We start from the raw sequence: 16,603 nt of genomic DNA, 5'->3' as shown, positions 1-16,603 counted from the left end.
TATCTTATAATAAAAGATTCTTGCAGAATTTCTGCTTCCCTATGCCTTTGGTTAAATTGTTTAAGTCAATGTGTGTAACATGAGTATATTTTTCAGAAAGATAAATAAATTTCCCTTTTTTCTATGTAACTGTACATTTTCTTTTATTAGTGAAAGGGCATATAAAAGCTCTTAAGTATTAGATGTATTGGATGGTGAACAAGAATCTATACAAAAAGGAAGAAAAATAATTTAATATCATGTTCCTCAAGAGCCTTTGTTTATATTATTTTATATTTTACATAAGATTATGTAGGATTTTGGAACTCCGAACTCTGAAAAGAAAGCTGAAAATCACTTAGTTCAGGAATACTAACAACAACAACGCTAATAATATGCCTAACCTTTGAGCACTTACCATCTGCTGGGCCCTGTTCTAAGAAGCTCTACCTCTGTAGTCAATTCTCACAACAACTCAATGATGTAAATATTATTAACTTCATTTGACAGATAAGGGAACTGAGACACAAAATGTTTAACCAATCTTCCTGAAGTCAGAGCTGGCAAGTGGAAGAGTCAGCACTAAAACTGAAAAGAACTCTTGTAAAATTATCCCAGCCAGTGCTATCCATGGAAAGTGTACACAGCTGTCAAGAGTGCGATTTGCACGTGCCAGGAGGTCTGCCCAGATCCATCACCTACCACAGTTTACAGCGCTGCTTCAAATTCCTGCCGACAGAGAGTGCTTTGTAACATGAAGATAATACCTCCCAAAGGCTGAATCTTTAAAATCTTACCTAAGAACTGCCCATTAATGATAGTAAGACAAGGCTGACACATTTTAGGGAGATCTGGATGATAAAAGGAGAAAAAACCCCAAAAGAGTTGTTGAAGGTAAACACCACAATACATACCTCGGCAAGTGAAGGGGTGGTAAAGACAGAAGTCCTCCCATTGGCTTCAGGTACATATGGAAATTACCTATGTTAAGCTGTCTTCTCATTTGGGAGACAGAACACTAGGTAGTTAAAACTCTACTATTTGCAATGGTAAAATTTGGTTAACAACAAAAATTATGTATAACATATTTCTCATCACTTCCCTTTTTGAACAAGATTTTTAAATAGGTGTCCCCTATTGATATATGAAATTTCTGATATATGTGTGAGTATGCATGGCACCTTAAGAACTGTCCAAAGATTTCTTCATATTTTCATAAGTATATATGAACCCAGAAAACAGTTAAGTTAGCACAGATTGAAACTAGCCTAGCCGCAGTTCTTGCATATTATCTAAAATGAGTGCTGGAGGTGGTCTAATTTAACAGCTAAGAAAACATACAACTGCTTTGAATTATGTATCCTAATGAACATCCAGGGCAACGTTCAAGCTGATATTTCAGAAAGCCAAATATGGTATGCAAAATGACCAAGACCAGGATAACATTACATACCACAGTGCTGCTAGATGTATCTTTCACATCTTTACGGTGTTTCTGCAACAATGGATGCAACTATACAGGCCTGGAATAGTTTCAGAGTAAACAGTACACAATGAAGAAGTGAGACAGGTATGTGGATAAAAGTCCTTGGGTTAGGTAATTGGAATGGGTAGTCAATTAATCAAAAATGCTTTTCAAAGTGAAAAAAAAAACCTGATTTGACGCTCTGGGTGAGCTATTAGCAATTTCTTTTGAGTTCTTAAAACATTTTCTTCACTCTGTGTTTAACAACAAATGTGGGCCAATTGCTGTGAATTAATTGAAAAGGATTGTTTTCTTGTTGCCAAGAAACACACTTTCTTACATTATGCAGGCCATTATGTGCTCAGATCAAGCTTCCTGATGTTTTTCTGAGGGTGTAAGAATATAGCCTGCTGTGGTTTAGCTGTCCCCTGAGGAAGGAGTGCGAGTCAAGAACGCTTTTCAGGAGTGTTTTCCCTTTCCATTTACCAGGTAAGATTTGGATTTGAAAGTGCTGCCTTCTTCCTCATGCTTAACTTTTCCTAAATCACGTAAATGCTTTTATGTTGAGTGAATGAGTGGATCTAAAATGTTGATTTACTTGGGATATTTTATGTAGAATTTTTCTAAATTGATTTTTTTCCAACTGAAGGTTCTAAGAAAAAAAAAGTTAGAGACAATAATAGACATCTGTGAAACTGGCTTTAGAGATTGTTTCTTCTTGATTTCAGAGGAGTAAATACTCATGAATCAAGAAGTTGTGAGTGTGTTTAGGGTTGAAATATTAAAATTTTTGCTATGGAAGCAAATGTTATTTTTATTTGGAGAAAAGATTTCAAATCTTGTTTGAATAGTTCCAACCAAGAAATGAGCTTTGTATTTGTCAACTGCTTAAGGAAAATTATTAATCTAATGTATAACTATGTTACTTGTCTCTCTTTAAAAAACTGTATAGCTTTTATTGGCTATTTTTTCATGATTTTGTCTTAAAGATGAAGATAAAATCAGGGTCCTTGTATTCCTATAGTACAGGATCCCCATACTCTGTCCTTGGGGCTTACTAATAGGTGTCATACAAACAAAAAAAGTCACTCTTCTTCCTGAAGCATAATAGCATTTCTTGATTGAAAGTTAGTTGCTCCCAGCCTCACCAGTGTAGTGCTTATTCTGGGTACAAGTGCTTGAAAAATGATGTTAAGGGTTGAGTCTGTTGGGTTAAATCATCCTTCCACTCGTAGTAGTTCTTACTCTCTTAGGCTTAGGTTGAACACTGCAATCCCATGAATTTGCACTTACAACATTACCAAGTTTGCATAGACTGTATGTTGTAAACAAGCGTTTTCAAGTTTGCAGAGGAATCTAGTTGAGTGCTGTTATTGGTACTTTGTTTCAAAGTCATATTTTATTTACTCTCTTCCATGACTCTGGGTTTCCTAGGAATATATATTTCCTTTATAAGAAAGATCATCAAAATGGATACAAGCCAGGTCAAATATCTGTTGTCTTATTAGGTAAGTTTCCATTTGTTCAGAGTTTGAAGAAACATGAATATACATATGACTTGTGTAATATGAATCCTAGTTGAAGCTGGAAAGAAATTATTGTTGCATGCCTTTACCTGATAATATGATTTGGGTTTTCCACAGTGAACCAATATTCTGGTAAGCAAACTATTATTTGGAATGATGTCTATGATGTAATAATTGAGTATGTCATGTAATCCATCCACTTATTTTTAATTCATCAAACTGCAGTCTCCTTTCTTGAATTTCTATACATTTTTAATTAACTGAAATAATCACAGTATCATCAGCTATCACAAATTAATTTCACTGTATTTTCTATTTACATAGTAGTAAAATTGAAGCAGCCCATTTAAATAAATGCATAGTTTGTAGTTATGTATACCTGGTGTGACTTATTACCATTTTTGTTGGAACTGTGTATTTGTTTCCAGGTAAGGTGTAATTAAACAATTCTCTTCTAGTTTATATCCCTTTCTTTACCTTTTTGAAAAGTGTCCTTTGCCCTGAAAACACACTTTTGGTATTATTGGTACTATGGTGCTGGAAATATCTATGCTGATAAAATATTTGCTTAGTCAGTTCTGCAACTATTAGAGCAAGGTGGCCAGTGAATGCGTTGGATGGGTGGAGTGGAGCACCAGTCAGATGATACGGTATCTCAGAGGCAGATTTCTTCCTGCATCTAGCACACTGTTTCTTCTTTGTGATGTTAATTACCTGTGAAGGAAATACTTAATAGTGACCAAAAATATCTTCATTTTATGTGACTGGTGTTTTTAATTAAACAAATATTAGCCACTTGTTAAAATACTGATTTGCTTCTCTGCGGATTAAACATGCAAGAAAAATGATGTCCATCTAGGTTGGGATGGAAATCAATCTACAACAGTTTTGTTCACCTTCATTAAGAGGCTGAATTGCATGGATCGTAGATCATGGTGACTGAAATACTGTCAGATGATAAACTTTTAAGAACACTTAAACAATAGTTGTCTCTGCTGCTAACTCCCTTCCTGGAACAGAGAAGATCAAAAAATCTCCCTGAGTCTTCCCTTTCTTAAAAATAGCCAGTTTAAAATAATCAATATCCCCCAAGAGGCACATTTTGAGGTAGTAAACTCTGCTGCCCTTTATTTACTTAAAAGTATTCTTATAACCTGAAAATGGAGTCTCTCTACTGTTCTTCCTTTTTTTAAAAACCACATGCCTATTGTACATTTTATTTACTTATTTTTTTAGAGACATGGAAAGGGAGGGAGAAAGAGAGGGAGAGAAACACTGATGTAAGAGAGAAACATTGCTCAGTTGCATGTCCCAACTGGGGACTCAACCTGCAACCCAGGTATATGCTCTGACAGGGAATTGAACTGGCAACCTTTCACTTTATGGTACAATGCTTAATCAACTGAGCCACACTGGTCAAGATTATTCTCCTGTTTTGAACATTTTTCTCAATTTGGGAACTTCTGATATATTTTTTGTTGCTACAACAGAGGGGGTTGGGTACTCCTGGCATCTAGTAGGTTGAGAACAGGGATGCTGCTAAATATCCTGTAATACACAGGATACTCCCACAACAAAGGAGTATCACATTCCAAATGCCAATAATGCTGAGGTTGAGAAACCTCATTATCTTTAAGCTCATGTCATGTTCATATTACTAAATAGTGGTTTGTCTGAATGACTCATCGAATATTTCTCTCATTGCTTTTACTTGTGGCTAAAGAAGGACTCATTAAGGCAAGACAATAGTATTGTCTGTTTAACTGTTGTACTCCTGATTTCATGTCCAAAGTCACTCTTCAGTCATCATTTATTTGTTCTGTAGATATTTATTCAACACCTACCATGTTCCAGAAACTGTTTTATGTTGGAAATTTAGCAGTGAACAAGACAAAACCCCTACTTTTGTAGTGATTGCCTTCTAGTGGAAAGCAGAGAAAATCCCAAATCCCCTTTTCCTTGGACCATTTTCCATTCTGGTCTATTATATGCTCAAAACAAAAGAAAACAACAGAATCTGGTGCATTATAAATAGTTGCAATTTTTTTTTCATATAAACCCTCTGTTTCTTGGGGAATGCCAAAAACCTTTTTATTAATTTCTAAACTTTGCTTTCTGGCAGATGTCTCTATTCTTCGCTTGCTTAGTGTGCATTCTAGAGAAGACTGACTTTGAAGTAAACTTTGAATGAAGGGAAATATAATATTTGATGAATTAAAATGAAGTAATAGTATAAAAAGTTGATCTGTCATTTAGGGGAGAAAAAGACAAAAAAGTAAAGATGGAAAATCGTGAGAAGAAGAAGGCCAGTTGTGCCTGAAATTTATCTTACTTACTGTGCCAAGAAAAAAGGGAAAAGGAAAGAAAAGAAAGAGAAAAAAAATGAAACAAAGAAGGAAAGGAACTTTCCAGTTTAACTGTAACTCTAAATAATTCTTTTCCTCCATTGGATATGTGTGTGTCTGGTGAATTCTTTAGAATGCCTTAACTATTGTATAATTTATTCCTCAATAGTTAGGTAATAAGAGGCACAAATGAAGCAAAGTATTATAATTTTAATATTCTGATTTGATATTTCTTTTGATTTTACTTTGTAGTTTCTTTCCTTCCCTAATGCTTATTTTCCCAGTATGTGCAGAATTGCTTTCTTAGCACTCGCAGCAGTTAAATGTTCTGCTAATATGTTAAAATGTAAAAAAAAAAAAAAGAATTTGTGCTCTAGAATTTCAGGCTTTGAAAATCTATCAGTTTTAAGTAATCATTTAGCTTATCAAGATTACATTTACCAAAAGCTATAATTCCCACATTGCTCTTCTCTTTCATTTAGAATTGCATTAAGATCTTACCAACTAGGGTGTTTCTGGTATAAAAAAAATTCCAAAGGGACAATATAATTGTGATTATATAAGTTTAAAAATTATATGAGTATATTTTCTGGAGTTTACTGAAAATGAAGGGAATTTTAATATGATGGCCTAGAACTGATTTTCTAGCAATGAATTTGAAGATAAATTAAATTTATCTTAAAAGTCTTAGTGGTATTGACAGATTGCAATGAAACCATCTTTGTTGTCTCGGCAAAATAAAGAAGAGTCTTTTCTTCTTCAACTCTAGGCTTTGTCATCTATTCATACTCTGAATACACGCAAGTTATACTTAGTCTCCAGGAATCTACATTGCTTTAACCAGGGTGAAAACGCTTATCCACAGCGTCCTTATGGAAAGTAAGTGAGTTAATGTAGCATAGTACATTAGTACTGGTACTAATTAGTACTGATTAGTACTGATTAGTACTAATCAGTACATTAGTACTGATAGTACTGGTCACAGAGAAGTTATGAAGTAATATGATGTTTACTTTTCTTTATAACTTTAGCCCTCAACTATCATAATTTGCTTTATAGAAAAGATTCTAAAGGAAGCTGAAAGATCACCTGGTGTATCACACTTCTGATGCTTGAATTATTTATATAATTTCCCCCTTGTCAGTAGCCCATGCTTTAATAGCTCTCATAAAATGAGTGTTACCTCCTAAGGCAACAGACATTTATAAATATTATGTCAAGACCTATGGAATTGCTAGTTTTACAGGTCAAACAGTTCAATATTGGCCAATTTCATATGATTTAACCATACATATATGTATGTGTATGTATATGTATATACACATATATGTATATACACACATGTGTTTATACACACATATACATACATGTTTATGTATATATGCATGTGTATGTATATACATGTGTACACACACACACACACACACACACACGTGTGTGTGTTTGATCCCTGGATGGGGTACATGTGGGAGGCAATCAATCAATGTTTCTCACACGAATGTTTGTCTCTCTCTCTCTCAAACCAATAAACATACTTTTTAAAAAGACACTACTAGAAAAATAATACAGTCATTAAGAGCTTTGAGCTGGTGTCAACAGACGATTCAGTGGGCCAAATCCAGCGTACCACATTGTTTTGTACAATTCATAGGGTAAGAATTGTTTTCACATTTTAAAGTGTTGAAAAAAATCAAAGGAAGGCTACTTTGTGATATGAAAATAACATAAAATTCAAATTTCAGTGTCCATGGATAGATAAAGTTTTTTTGGAACAAACGTGGCTTATTTATGTGTTGTCTTAGGCTATTTTTCTTCTGCAAAGACAGAGTTGAGTAGCCGCAACACAGACTTTCTGGCTTGTAAAGCATAAGATGTTTCTACTCGTCCCTTTACATCTGACCACTCCATCCCAGAGTCAAACCGTTTATATTCAAATGCCAGCGCCACCACTTCTTGGTTCTGTTCTTTATATAAGTTACTTAACCTTTGTGAGACTCAGTTTACACATTTTAAAATAGGCAAACTTACAGCATGTACCTCATATGGTAATTATGAGTGCCTGGTCCACCAAAAGTACTCTATAAATGTTACTATAATTATTTATATTCTTCCAGGGTGCCATTATACATGATTAAAAAATAAAAATAAATAAAATAAAAATCAAAGCTCATAAATTTCACATGGGCAACAGTTCTTGCATTGCCATATCATGATGTAACAACAGTGTCAGCATTATGTGGCCTGAATAGTGAAATGCAACCATTTGCTCACAGAAATGGTTATAATATTACATCTCACTCATGCCACATGGACCATTTCAAGGTAAAAATATTAAAGTTTCTAAATTTGCAAGTGTTAAGCTGCAAAGTAGAAGCTGTTTTCTCCCTAGGATAATGAACATCTGCTAAAACAATTTGTCTAACAGAGCATTTGCCTCTGCTGGCTTTTTTTTTTTTTAAAGAAATGGAAAAAGGATCATTGTTTAACTTCAACTCTCCTCATCTTCTAAACCAAGAAACAGTTCTCGTAGCACTAGATGTTTCTAGGAGTTAGAAAAGTAAAGGAGCCTCAGCTTTTTATTTCTTTTTTCCTCCTTGCAAGTAAGGGTAAGTAGAATTTTATTGAGAGTGTCATATTCTTTTTTCCCCTTCTAATTTGAATATTGTCTGAAAGACCATAGGCTTTTCTAGACTATTTAAGATTTCTGCAGTGAATTGAGTTCTGCAGCACTTTCTGACAGAGACTAAGAGAGGTGGGGTACTGGTTTATCACACAGCAGAAAATGGGTCAAGCTTTAAATTCAAAAGGCTTTTCAAGAACGGCTCAGATCTGTTACTTTTTTGTATGCAGAGTCAGAGGGGTCTGGAGGGAAGATGATCCAAAATCTTGAAAATGAAATAAAATGCTCCCCAAACTAAAATCCAATAGTATCCCAGAGATAATGGGTGGTTAAATAGCACTGCTGATAAATTTCAAGTCTAAGATTTATCAGTCAGGTTACCCTCTCAGCTTTTCTACACTGGTCTCCCCCGGGAAGGCTGAAGGGAGGACACTTCAAGCACTCAGCTTTATAATGTGTACTTAAGAAGTTAGTGAATAATAACTATTAGAGTTGTCTGGGTAAACTAGCTCCAATTAAAGGTGCTTCTTTTGTTTCCTTACTTTAAAGTAGAGCTTCTGGTCCTTGGGGGATTAAACCAAGAGCAATGAGTCATATCTGAAATGAGGAAGGAAAAGTGTTGTCAAATTTCATGTTGATTCATAAGAATAAATGTGAAGGGTGGTTCACAATATTTCAATGCAGCATGGAGGCACAGGGGAGACCAGAGTATCAAATATCAAGCATTGAAGAGTTTCTATTTGATATAAAAGTTTAGAGAAGCTTGCTGTGTCCATACAGAATGAATTCTGTTTTATAGAAATGATTCCTGATTTTATTTTGTTTTCTGATTACTATATTTGCTTATAAAATGGTCAAGGACAGCCCTGGCCGGGTAACTTAGCTAGATGAAGCATCATCCTGTACACCAAAAGGTTGCAGGTTCGATTCCTGATCAGAACACATACCTAGGTCGTGGGTTTGATTCCTGGTCTGGCTGGGGTGAGTATGAAAGGTAACCAATGAACATCTCCGCCCTCCCCTCTCTTTCTCTTTTTCTCCCTCTACCCACCTTTTTCCCCCTTCCTCTCTCTAAAATCAATAAAAACATGTCCTCAGGTGAGGATTAAAAAATAATCAAGTATGTAAATAAAAAGAAAAGGTTCAGCTACCAAGTGCAAAATATTTTGCCACCTGCTGTGTATTTTGCCACCTGTTAGGTATTTTGCCAGCCAGTTAAAATCTTCAGCATTCTTTGGTACAAAGCCTTAAGATGCTTGTGGAGTGGAGGGAAATTTTCCTCTGTTAGAATCTTTTGGATGATAGTCAAACACTTCTGTAATTTCCTCTGCCATTTTTGACTCCTTTTGGCATAAATTATTTCAAGTATGCCTCTGGAATGCCAAGAAGATGCCAGATATTATTTTGAATGTTGTATTTTAATACAGTATCTATCTAAAGTTGTTCCTAGAGATTTCAGAATTACAGTGTGTCTTTCTTATCTTTTAACGAAAAGAAAAACTTTAATTAAGAACTGAATTGAGCTTTTGGTCAGTCTCTTACTTGTGAAAGCAGATGAGAAAGGAATTTTTACCCTCCAGCTACAGGCAGTGACAGATTTACATGTGTGGGCATGAGGAGGGTTGGGGACTGAGGAAAACCAGAAGCCAGGTTTATCGCTTGTTATCGAATGGCCTAAATATTTGGTTCAAAGCCATGACTTTATTGGAATTGTTTTGTGCTGGATATTGGCATTTGAGTCTTCCCCATTCAAACCATTTAGAATAATGATTCTGGCAATACTGCAGAATATTTTCTATGGTTATTTCCCCAGTTGAGTAAGTTTGCAATTAGAAATTCTATCATTGCTGGATATTCTAATTCTCTGAAGCAAGTATGCAAAGTTTGTTGTGTTGGCACCAATAGGGAAAGAGCAGGGAGAGACCTCATGAGACAATATAATTCATGCTAAAGTCATTCAAAATAGATAGCTCTTTAGTCAAAGATTTCCAAGGAATTGTTTTACCAGCAATTGCAGTATGACTAGGCCCATAATGTAAAGAGGCTTGCTTGCTTTTCTGATCAAGAATCAATATCAAACAAAGGATAAATTCTTTCCTAAGAAGCTTATGACTAATTCAGGTCTCTACAAGCATTCCAGGAACAAGATTCTTTCTGGTTGGTTACCAAGATCATAAGTGTGATTTTGGCCCAGAGGCTTAAAAACCACAGCATGCTATGTTGCGTCTCACTTGTTCTGTGGGTCATTTCTCTTTTCAGTCTTATGTGGTAGGTTTTTTCTATCCTTATTACATTGAGAAACATCAAGTACAAGTATTTTTAGTTGGCTTACCTAAATTCATCTCTTATAGGGTCAACATATTTGAACTAATAAAACACAGTGAAAATAAAAAAACTCTCCCCTGCTCTATATTTTCTAGCTCCTATCCCATTATTTTCTTTTAGCTTTGTGACCTGAGACATGTCATTTAATGCCCTGGGCCTCAGTTTCTTCTGTATAAAATAAGAGAATGAGTCTAGATAACTGAGTCACTTAGCTCCAATGGTCTATCATAAAGCAAAATGGTGACCTTTATCACGAAGAAAAGACAGTGGGAGGCAAACATGTCAGGAATTTTTTCTCATTCCCTCCCACTCCCACAAATGCTACAAATGACTGAAGTTGGTGACTTGAAACTGTATTAGATATGTTAATTATTTGGGTAACATTTCACACAAAGCTTATGTATTTGAAGCTAAAAGGGAGAGAGAACCTAAGCTATAATCTTAGTTTTTACATTTTTGACCAGTTTCAGGACTTGAAACCTGTTCTATTTTAGAATAAAATGCTGAATAACATACCATGTGTTGGTTTCTCAGGAAATAGCAGACATCTTCCTTCTAGTTAGTAAAACACAGCTTTTCATCTTTTGTGCTAAGTGTGCTTATTCTGTGTGCAAATGTCCAGTATTTCTTTCTAATACTTCTTTGTTGAAATCCTCCCCAAAATTTCAAAATACTCACACTGCAGGGAGAAAATATTGCTAAAAATGTACTTTTAATGATTTCATTCCATATATACACATAGAATCTTTTCTCTCAGACTCCAACTCCTTATCTATGGCTTTGAGGGTGGAGAAAAGAGAATACTTTATGATAAATCTCTTACTGCTATTCTTGATATTTTCTCAAATTCCAGAGAGAACTGTGATATGAGAAAACTCTTGGAGAGGTCTGATAATGAAATAGTCGATTTTGGTTGGACAGTGTAATTAACAGACTGGGAAAAGGAGCTAATATTAAAAAAATGAATTGTGTTTCATTTCCTGAATTTTGATGTCTAAAAACAGAAACATTTGTCCACTTCCCATTTTGTAAAGCTATTGCAAAAACTTTCTGCCAATGAAAATCTTAGAGATAGTGAGTTTTACTTAAAAGTTGTATGTGGAAAGGCTACTAAATTTTCAGCCAAGTGCCAAAGTAGACTTGGTTTCCTGTAAAAGATCTAGGAGCATATCTTTCTTGTTAGATGATTTAGAATCAGCCTTGGTGGCAAGCTACATTTTTCAAAGATAAAAATGTCTCACTTCAATTGTCACCTGCTCAGCAGACCAGGCTGCTGTAGGTTTGGGCTGGCTCGGTGACACCACTGTCCTTGCAGATGATTGCGCGTGGACGACTGTAACAGCTGCAGGAGGGGCCAGTGACCAGTGGCAGTACTTGTGTGAGTGTTTTTCTACCACTACTGAAGAAGTACACTTAATTTTAAAATTTCCACAGAACCTATGAAAACCTGCTTTATGCAAAGTTAAAAAATTTATCCACAACATTGAACCAACTTAATGTAATTGGGGTTATACTTTGGGTGCTAGAATATACAAATTCCGAGGACATTCTAAACCAAGCATCTGCAGCTTTCAATTAAAAAAAAAAACTCTCATTTTCCAGTTTGTTTTCATGGTAAATTCTAGTAAATCTTATTTGACACTTAAGAGAATATTACAGATCACATTTATCTCCGCAGGAGGAGAAAACAATCTAATTTTTCATCAGAGTTGCTGGTGGTAACCATAGAGCTTGGCAAATACAATAATGTCTGTGAAAGTTACAAAGGAAGGACATAATTTTTATAAGATTAGCCCATGAGGATAATTTCCAGGTACATCATTTATCCTCCTAACTGCTCTGGTCCTAGGACGTTCATTTGGGGAAGTAATTCAACAATAAGAAAACAAACTTTAAAAATTTAGATAAGACATTCCAATATATTTTCCTTAAAAACATATTTCACTGGCTTAGTAAATAGTCCAGGTAAGAAGTCACAAGTTTTATACTAGAATTTAGGCATTTTCATTAGTTCGGTAGTCTTAATCAAGAGAAATATATACCTTGCTGAAGTATTCAGAAGTGTCATAAGACCAAAAATTGTACAATATTATTTTCTATTCCAGACAATATTATCATCCTGTGTTCCAACACTCCACCTAATAGGTATATCTCATATATAATGCAGATAATAACTATTTTAATACTCGGAATGTTAGGTGTTTGTCTAAGATAACCTACATTCACAAAAAGAGAAGTACTTTCATTTTCACATAGAAATCAAGAATGGGGAAATTCAGAAGTTAGATTTCTGAAAAGATAATTTAAAAGATTCTCATTTAGGTGTTTACCCATGTATCAATTGCCTGGTGGCCCTAGCCACCCAGTTTGCTCAGAATTAATTGTGTTGCCCTACAGTAGCTGACTGGAAATGCCCTGCTGTGATCCCTGCCCTGGCTCTCACAGAGAGCATGAAAAGTAATTTTCTTGTTTCCCCGCTGCCAACCCCCATCGTCTACCCACTTCCCAGTAGATGTAGCAAATGTCAGGCAGTTTGTCCTCCCCACTTTACTCTTTGTTCTCAGTTCCTACTACTGCTCAGTTATCTCTCTCACATCCTTCCTCTTATAGCTATACTCTTTTATCCATTCTGCATGGACCCAAATTTGGAACACATGTGTTTTTATTTATTTCCCTAAAACAGATTCCCACCAAGCAGTTGGGTTAAAGATTTGGGTGTATATCTTGGAACACGAGGACATTATATACCACACAGCATGGCAAATAATGGTAACCTGAACATCTGACATCCTGTTCATTGGCAGTACTTGCCACTAGCCAGCACTTTGCACAAGGCCCAGCTCCTGATGTCTTGCTGTATCATCTTCCCTACCTCCTGTTATGCCCCACTGTTTTTCCTGGACTTGGAACACTTGATCCATCCATCTCTGGCTGGAGCAAAACATTGTTCTCACTTTATTAGGCAGGCAATATTTTCTTTGTCCAATTTGTAGTTCATTTTAGACAAGCTGCAAATGCAGAATCAAAAGTGGCTAACGGAGATGTTTTGCTAAGCAAAGCAGTTTTTTCCAAGAGTTCTCTTGCTTGCTTTAGAGTTATCGGCCCACATCCTACTTCCCTACCCCTTGCCCCCTACACAGAAGTTTTGTATCTCACTCTACTTTTTTGTAGGCCATTCAGCCAGCAGAGTATTAGGTTTTGAAGGACCCAGGAAAGAGACCTGAGATTCAGTCCCGCTTTCCCTAATCCCTGCTGACCATATCCAAATCCAAAATCCTGTTGATTTTACTTGATACATCTTCCTTCTTTCTGCTGCTACCCTAATCCAAACCAGCACTATCTTTTCCCCAGAGTTAGTTTAACAGACTTCCAAGCTATTGCCAGAAGGAAAAACTTATCCTCTACTGATTTAGGTCTGAGTGCCCTGGGAATTGCAAAGTAATTGATCATGGATTAACAGTGGAAAAGTCTATTTCCACATGCATGTGGAAGCACCCCATAAGAAGTAACTCCCTGAGCAGGTAGGAGTACGGTTTCTATAGCAGCTTAATGAAGGGGGTGGGTGAGTGTAGGGCTTTAGAAGATGGAAGGTTCCGAAGAGGCTTGTTTCAGCAATTTTTTGGAATGTCCCGGTGCCCAAGGCCAGTCACCTCCCTAACTCTCATAAAGTCCTGCTTTAATCAGATAAGGAAAGTTCAGAACAGATCTCTTTCTGCACATGGTTTCATTTTGGAGTACTTTTCATACCATTTTGCTGAGCTGTTGGTCCTTATACTATCTCCCTACATCCATTCCTGTTCACACGAATCTGGTCTCCACAACGATATTTCTAAAGCACCTGATCATGGGGCTCCATTTCGTAAAAACCCTTCAGTGGCTTTGCACTGCCAAGGATTATGGTTTATAATCCCAGATTTACTGGTTGCCTACCAAAGCTTAAAGAACAAAAGAGCAAAATGATATAAACCTAGCCTAAATGGCCAGAGAGTTCATGGCAAGAAAGATAAGGCAAGGTGGGTTAATTATGATATATTATAAAATTAGTCCTCAGAGCCATCCCATAGTTTGTGTTTATGTTTCTTAGATTTTGCTACTGAAATCAGTGCTTCAGGCCATGTGCCAGGTACCAAAATCCTTCTCTCTTCCCTTTCATATTAATTAATATTTCATTCCTTTAGGGCTTTGCTGAAATACCTGGCTAAGTAAGTTCATAAACTTATTCTTATGGGTGTTAATAAGTTAATGTACTGTGCATTTCCACATACAGTGTTTCTATTTTAATAGAGTCCTTTGTGACTTAGTTCACAGAATGACTGACAAAAGTCATTTCAGACCCTGAGGCAACAAGCTGAGGAGAAAGCCTGAGCAGGAACACCTCTTAAACCCCAGGCTCTTGCTCTGCCTATGAACAGAACTGGCCCTGAAAGGAAGAATTCTATTGCCTTTGTATAATTTGAATGCTTTGGAAAAGGGTTTTGTGCTACTCATGTGTAACCCTGTTCTGTAGCACAACTCCAATGTACCCACGCTGGTGTTTTGCTGTCCAGCTGTGATTACTTGCTTGAAAACTATACAGTTTTTTGAAGAACTTTATTCAGATATAATTTACATGTCATAAAATTTACCCATTTAAAACATACAGTTGAATAATTTTTAGTATAAACTCAGAGTCATGCAACCATCACTGCTAATTGCCGAATGTTCTTATCATCCTGTACACGTCAGCAGTCATCCCCCATTCTTAGCCCACTACCCCAACCTAACACTGGGTACCAGACAATCTATTTTCTGGCTCCATAGATTTGCCTGTTCTGGACCTTGCACACAAATGAAATCGTACAATATGTGACCTTTTGTGACTGGCTTCCTTCACCTGACCATACTGTTTTCAAGATTCATTCATGCTATAGCATGTATTGTAATATTTTGTTCCTTTTTATTGCCAAGTAATATTCCATTATATGGATGTACCACCATTTTTTATCCACTTATCAGTTGATGGACATTGGGTTGTTTCCAGTTTTTGTTTAATGAGTAATGCCTCTATGAACACTAACATACGAGTTTTTGTGTGAACATATGTTTTCAGTTCTCTTCAATATACACCTCGTTGTGGAATTGCTGGGTTATATGAAACTTCTATGTTTAACATTTTGAGTAACTACCAAACTGTTTCCAAAATGGCTACAAGTTTATGCTCCCATCAACGATGTCTGAGTGTTCCAATTTTTCCCAATCTTCACCAGTGATTGTTATTGCCGTCGTAGTGGGTGTGAAGTGGAGTTACATACTTTTGATTTTCCTTTTCCTAGTGACTGATGATATTAACCAACTTTTCATGTGCTTATTGGACATTTGTATATCTTCTTTAGAGAAATGTCTGTTCACATCCTTTGCCCATTTTTAATTGTTCTATTTATCTTTGTTATCGAGTTTAAAGAATTTTTTCCTAGAAATAAATGATAATGACTTTTCCAAGAATCAAGAATTAGAGTTTGCAAATCAGAAGCATAACTAGGCAAAACCCAGAGTGTTCTGAAGAAGAAAAAAGAACTAAGAATTTTTCTAGTAAAATGTACATTCTTGCCCTGACCAGTGTGGCTCAGGTGCTTGGAGCCTGAGCCATGAACTTTCGGTCATCCCACGGACTGAAAGTTCATGGCTCAATTCCCAGTCAGCATACCTATGCAGGTTGCAGATTTGATACATGGTCAGGGTGTGTAAGAGAAAGCAACCAATCCATGTTTTTCTCTCACGTTGATGTTTCTCTCTTTCCCTCTCTCTCTTCCCCTGACCCTCTTCAGAAGCAGTGAAAAAATGTCATTGGGCAAGGATTAAACAAAAGGATTTTTCTGAAAAGAATCAGACCTGCATTTTTAGCCTCTGGATTCATCCAACACAATAATTCTCTAGAAGACCAGTGCTCTGGATAGTGAATGTTAGTTGGTCTGGATCCTTGAACGCTCTTTCCTTAGCCCTTCAGGGGCTAATCTGGTGGTTCTCTGTGAATATGTCCCTGCTGTGACTACAGAGTCTAAAAGAAGGAAGAGCTGTCCACACCCCTCCTCCCAGTTATGATTTCTTCCTGGGAGACTTTGTGTGACTAACGATTTGCTCTAGTGACTTTTCCAGATGACAGAAGTTCTGTCCCAAGGGGGTTAAATGTTTTCACTGTCATGTACTTTTCTTAGGAACTATGTGAGGATGTAGGTCAACCTTCCGTAATATCTTTCAGAAGTAGAATGATCAGCTGTGTGTGTTTCTGAGCTCTGGAATTTCCTCTATCAAGTGTTCCTTATATATTCTGGAAGAAGTTGTTACATACATAATTAGCAAGTATTTT

General features: G+C 36.2%; 1 long non-coding RNA gene across 1 annotated transcript in view; it reads left to right on the top strand.

The window, feature by feature from the left end:
- The first annotated feature begins 1,849 nt into the window (after positions 1-1,849).
- The window catches only part of LOC123804290, a 33,346-nt gene continuing 18,592 nt past the window's right edge, over positions 1,850-16,603 (top strand). The window contains exon 1 of the long non-coding RNA XR_006784935.1: positions 1,850-1,933. This is a non-coding gene — a long non-coding RNA (uncharacterized LOC123804290). The remainder of the gene's footprint in view (positions 1,934-16,603) is intronic.

This window comes from Phyllostomus hastatus, unplaced genomic scaffold (assembly GCF_019186645.2).
Source record: "Phyllostomus hastatus isolate PE091 unplaced genomic scaffold, TTU_PhHast_1.1 phas_contig_1, whole genome shotgun sequence".
Classification (NCBI taxonomy): domain Eukaryota; kingdom Metazoa; phylum Chordata; class Mammalia; order Chiroptera; family Phyllostomidae; genus Phyllostomus; species Phyllostomus hastatus.
This window is presented reverse-complemented; position numbering and strand designations above follow the sequence as displayed.